Genomic DNA, 6,250 nt, shown 5'->3' on the forward strand with positions numbered 1-6,250 from the left:
TAGATCGCTATTGGTTGGTTCATTCATTCAGTCATTCATTCAACAACTCATTGAGTATCTATTCCAGGTAGACTCTGGAAGTACAAACATGAGATCCTCTCTAGGGAGCTCACATCACAGCCTTTGGGATTAGGGAGAGGATTGCTGTTGGGCAGCTTGGACCAGGTGGCCCTTCTGCCTGGGAGGACCCCTAGTTACAAGGCCTCAGCTGCTAAGCTTTGAGTGGGGGCAGGAGGTGGGGAATTCCATCCAGCAGGTTGGTCAGATATAAGCTTTCAGTTCAACCTAGCTGCCCAACCTACAGGGAAGTGAGGGAGGAAAACAAAGGAGACAAGATCCTTGCCCTCTCCCACCTCACCACCCTCCTCAGCTTTCCCAGGCAGCAAGCAGAGGGAGTAACAAGGGAGGCTGTTGCTGTGGAAACCTAGAGCAGCACCAAGCCTTTTCTCTGCATCCCTTCATTCTCCCTGGACCTTACTTCTTTCTGGAGGGAGAGCTAGCTCTTGGGAGTGAAGAAGAGAGGCGGAAAATCCAGATTTTGGCTTTCTGGAGACTAAAGCATCAGCACTGGAAAGAATGAAGCTAGAAACTCTAGGATGCCAACAGGAAACACAGCAGGACCACCAGCCCAGCAGGGCACAGTGGGTGTGTCAGCAAACTCATCATTAGACATCAGTTTCACAGCACAGAACAAAGGCTGTTTGGGGCAATGGGAAGGATCAGGCTCTCTGAAGCCACCGACTGGACTTAATCCCAGACCCACCTTTGCTAGCTGTGTGACCAGAAGTAGTGACTTCATCTCTCTCAGCCTCGGTTCCCATTTTTGGAAAATGGGTATAATAACAGTATTGCCTTACAGGATTATTGCAAAGGGGAAGTAAGATAATCCATATCAATCCATTTGCACAATGATTGAGAAATATGACTGCTTAGTTAGCCAGCACTGCCATCCTCCTCCTCAGCAGCTTATTTGTAAGACTGTGGTGAGAGGCCCAGACCGCACAGTCCCTATGCTCCTCCCTCCACCCTCTCTGTTCTAGAACAGGCAAGAGGAGAGATGTGAGGATGGAAAGGTCCATCCACTATCCCTCAGACTGCAGCTAGTAGGTGGTGGTTGTTTCTGTCCTTCCTATGCATAAAAAGCAAATGTCAGCCTTGCTCTTTGGGCCAAGGAGGGGCAGTGGAGATGATGTGAGTGCTGGTTGGTGAGTCAGGGTTTCAGGTCCCACCCCCACCCCCAGCTGCATATCTTATCTGATGGGAGAGTGTGTGGCCCTCTTCCTGTCTCATTTCTCCTCCATCCTGGCTTCCTATGCCAAAAGCTGGCAGCTCAGCTCTTCTGGGCTTGGGCAAAGTTATCCCTGGCAACTGGTCAAAGGCTTCAAAAAGAGCTAGCTTTGCCTTTCTGTCTGCCCCATCCTACTGCTCACTCCCCGGCCTCTAGACCTAGCCTGGTTTCATCCACTGCTGCCCTAACTAGCCAGGCCAGCACTTTGCTCCCCACTTCTCCTTCCAGATGAGTTAGACATCTCAAGGCCAAGGCCAAGGCCAAATCTCAGGGATGAGCCCAGAGTTAGGATGGTGCAGGAGGGACCTGGGGAGGGACCAATTTTATTAATAGCTAATATTTACAGAGCAATTAATATGGGCCAAATATTTTCTGGTTAAGTACTAGTTCATTTAATCCTCATAAGTACCATAGGGTATGAGAATCATCCCTAGAGGAAAGAGAAAATTAAGGCCCAGAGAGGTTAAACAACTGGCCCAAGGTCATGACCCAGAGAGGTTAACTGGCCCGAGGTCACAGTGCTCGTGAGTGGCAGAGCTGGCCCTGGAGCCAGACCATTTGTAACCCTCTGCTTTGCTGGCCCCTGAGCCTCTGCTGCTCTAGACATGCTGAGGAGTGGGCAGAGGAAGGGGATAACCTTGCTCAAGCTTCAGTCCAGGGACAGCAGCTTCCCTAGCCTTTAGGGTGTTGCAGCGGAAAGCAGAATGGGCTGAGCCAGGAACTCAGGCTGGATCTGCAGCCACCCCGCCTACATTTCCCAGCACAGCCCAGGGCCCAGTCTGCCCCACCATCCCCACAAGTTCTCAGGAACTGGTCCACAGGGCCCGTGTTTTGGTTTGGATTAGAGAATCACTATAGCCACAAGTCATGTCTTAGGAAAAGATGCAATGGTTGGGGAGCCACCCCACTTTCTCCCCCAACCCCATGGCCCCCAGAGTGCACAAAGCCACAGCTCCCGCCCTGCCCCCTTGCCATTTGGCCTTCTCAGTAGCTTCAATAATTAATCACCTTTTTGTTAGCAATAGGTAAGATTATCTCCTATGGTTTTGGACTTAAACAAGCTGGGATTCCTGGTCATGGGTATTCCCTCCCACCTCCCCTTCTTCTCCAAGTCTCCTGCCCTGTCCCCACCACCCCTTGCCCCTTCTTACTTGCCCCTTCTTACTGAGGTCCCCCCTCTCATTAAGGTTTACGCTCATGGGTAGGGGCTGGGTACTACTGGAGGAAGTGTGGGGAGAGGGAGGGTGTGTCACTGGAATGAAGGGCTCTGGTTCATGTCCTTCACTGGCATGTCAGCTGGCCATAAATTTTTCCGTAATTATCAGTAAGCCCTTCCCTGCTCTACACCATCCTCAAACTCCTCAAACCTTTCCAATAAAGAATGGTTTGCTTAGCTTTACACATGGAGAAACTGAGTCTCTAGCAGTTACGGAGATTTGCTTAAGGCTGGGGAAAATGGTGGATTGGGGATGAGAACTGGGAGTTTTTGACTCCCCACTCAGTGCTTTCAGCGTCTCCTCAGCCTGGGAGGCAGGCAGTGAAGTCACCTGGAAGGTGTTTAGTACCTCTAGATAGTCGTGTTCTGCCCCAGGCATTAAGCATGAGAATCTTCAGTCAATTATTGTGTGCAGCCAAGACATAAAAGCATCAGACTGAGATTTCCAGGGTTATTTGCACCTAGAGAAGGAGTTCTTGATGACCCAAAAAACTTTCTCACTCAATAAGGAGCAAGGGTGGGGAGATCTGGGGATAAAGGATGGTACTTCAGTGCCTCTTAAACCATATCGCAGTGTGGCAGTTCATGAGACTGGTCCTTATATTCACCTCCCAGGCAATCTCTGCCCCCCACCCCCAGCTGGTGCTGAATCTGTGGAGAGTTGGCTGAAGATCTACAGGGGCCCACACCATCTCTTCACTGGAAGCTTCTGGCTCTCTGGCATTTCTCAGGTTACCCCAGAGGCCACTGGCCTGGCTGCTTCCTCATGCTACCCTCTGTTCTTCCCCACCAGCCCCCTTATTCAGAGTTGCTTGCCCCACACCTACACAGCTTGAGCCACTTCCTCCTGGGCTTGGGTGAGCCTTGGTCTCATCAGCATTTAAAGCCCCTGAGTCCAGCTTGTATTCTACTCCTCTGAGCCTTCTTTCAGATGACCAGCCCTGTCTGCACCTGGTTCCCACTCTCTTTACACAGCTCGCCTTGCAATTGCTGTCTTGCACTATACTCTCACTTTTCTATGCACATGAGCAGCCATCTCCCCAACAAATCCATGGGCTCTTTGATGGTAGGGACCAAGTCTTCCTCTTATACTTTCCATGGTTCTCCCAAAGACTATTACATAGTAGGTCTCAATGAGAGACAGAAGGCCCTTTACACAGAGCCACACTCAAGTGTAGGAAATAATAAAATGTAGGTGATTTGTACACATGCATAGTGCACAGAGTGTATGTGAGTCCCAAATTTTTGCCCCCACATAGCACATCATTGGCTAGCAAGTGTCCCACCCCCAGTCACTGCAGGGAATGGAAGGAGAATACAGCCGCAGGTAAGGAGATTGGGTGTGAATCTGGCTCTATTGTTTATCAGATGCTACCTAACCTCTTGCTATTCAGTTTTTTCTTAACCATCATATCTGTCCTACCTACACCAGGGTGATAATGAGGGTTAATTAAAGGAGATAGTGCATAGAGACTCTTTCTGTAAACTGTGCTACAAATGTAAGTTCTTGCCTTTGCTGTCCTCTTCATAGGATCCAGGCTAGCCTTTCCTCAGAGGTCCCCAAACGTCCCTTCTACCACAGTCACTCCTGAAGCCCCAGTATGGTGTGAGAGGATTGGAGTTCCACTTTGCCATTGGGCCCACGATGCACGCAGGGCAATGATCCCGCTGCCCCTGGCTGGGTCCCGCAGGGCTTTCAGCACCACGGACAGCGCCATGCTGAGCTAGGGGATCAGCTTTGGCTACTCTCTGCTAGGGCTTGTGGGCAGGGCCAGGCAATGCTCGCTGGTGCCCCAGCCCAAGAATAAGAATAAGAGTAACAGCTAACACTTACTGAGTGAGTTCTATGTGCCAAGTCTCTTTAGTTGTCGTCTGGGTTAAACCTATTAATCAAGTTGCATGTGGGATACAGTTGACGCCCTCAGCATCCATTCCCGTCTCTGTGCCTTCCTATATTGCAGAAGCTGGAAAGTTAAAAGCTACATTTCCAACACTCCTTTGCAGCTGGGGTTCTGGATACAGATTAGAGCCCATCAATTAGACATGCTGGAGATAGAGTTACAAGGCTGAAGGGAGGAGAGGAAGGAGAAGGCGATCTCCCTGGTGCTCAGGTGGTGTTCTGTTGACAAGCCATGTCGAGGACAAGAAGGGATCCTCTGCAGGAAGTTCAATGCCCACTCTCTGGCTCCCAGGAAGGGGGTGGTGTGAGAGGCAATTGTGGCAAAGGTGGCAGCGGTTTCCTCATCCCTGGATAGCAGGTGAAGGGATGTGAACTCTGTGGCTCTAGTAATGGCCCTCCTGACTGGGTGAGGAGTAATTTGTCTGGAGGGACAGTTCTGCTCTGTTCCGAAGACCCAGCTTCTAACTCTTCCATTGATATTGAAACCCTGCGATTCCCTGTATGAATCAAGCTGACTACAACATCATGTCCCAGTCCTGGTTTTGCTTAAGATTCTTAGAGTGTTTTCTGTTTCCTGTACAAAGACCAGGCAGGTTCTATTATTATCCCATCTTATGAATGAGGAATTTCAGGCCCAGAGAGGTTACGAGACTTGCCCAGATCAGGGAGCTGGTACCTTGAAGTTAGGGCCTGACCTGGGGGGCTTATCAGCTCCCTCCTGATCACTTTGCTATATGCCGCCTTTGAGGCAGAGAACAGAACACCGATTCCAATAAGCAGGAATAAAGCTGCTAGGCTCAAAACAGAAGTCAATGGAAAAAAGGAAAGGCTGACAGGGAATACTGGGATCACACTCCAGGCTCACATGGGTGTAGCTGCTGAGGGGGCCTCAGGAGAGGAAAGGGGCAGGGGAGGACATGGGCATTTGCGATGGGCCAGGCCTTCTTATGGCTATCCCACTGAACATCATTTATTCCTCACAAGCAACCTGAGAGGTAGCAGCCTGAAAAGTTAGAATCAGTATACCCATTTTACAGGCAGAGAAACTGAGGTTCAGAGAGGTTAAGTAACTGACCTAAAGTCACACAGCTGGAGAGAGACAGAGGCAGGATTAGAATCTAAGTGTCTGGCTCCACTATGTCATGTGGCCTCTGAAGGCCCAAGTGGGAAGAGAGCGGCTTTGCCCTATTCCAGGAGGACTGTATTTCTGGGGTACAGGAGGATGCCCTCCCAGATCTGTAGTACATCTAAGGGACTCTCAGTTAAAGAGAAGGACCAGGCAGCTTCTATTATTATCCCATCTCATGAATGAGGAATTTTAGGCACAGAGCGGTTAAGAGACCTAACCTCTTAACACCCCTGCAGGTGGCAGAGGGAGCTGGGATGCCATGGGGGGAGAAGGTGGCAACTTAGACCCAGGCTGGAAGCTGAGCGTGTTGGCTTCCCCACCCCATACATCTCACCTCTGGGATGCCCACAGGGATGCCTCTCCTTGCCAGGAAGTTTCCTTCCTTTGTCCTCCAGACCCTGTACCCCAACCTATGCCTTTCTGCCCATGCCCCTAAGTCAGTGAGCAGCCATGAGGGCACCCAGGTGGGGCTGGAGGCAGAAGACAGAGGCAGCTGTGAGGATGTCACAGTCACCCAGGCCCTGGGAGCTGGGCAGTGACTCAGGGAGACACGGGGAGGAGGACAGGTGACTTCATGCCTGTGTTAAAAAGGTAAAATAGGCGCGGTGGCTCAAGCCTGTAATCCCAGCACTTTGGGAGGCCGAGGCGGGTGGATCACGAGGTCAAGAGATCGAGACCATCCTGGTCAACACGGTGAAACCCCGTCTCTACTAAAAA

The 6,250-nt window shown here is 50.8% G+C and overlaps 1 protein-coding gene across 7 annotated transcripts in view; it reads right to left on the reverse strand.

The window, feature by feature from the left end:
• TMEM63C (transmembrane protein 63C) overlaps positions 1–6,250 on the reverse strand; it is a 79,707-nt gene that overhangs the window by 47,382 nt on the left and 26,075 nt on the right. The window lies entirely within an intron of this gene.

Source organism: Cebus imitator, unplaced genomic scaffold (genome assembly GCF_001604975.1).
Source record: "Cebus imitator isolate Cc_AM_T3 unplaced genomic scaffold, Cebus_imitator-1.0 Scaffold54, whole genome shotgun sequence".
Lineage (NCBI taxonomy): Eukaryota > Metazoa > Chordata > Mammalia > Primates > Cebidae > Cebus > Cebus imitator.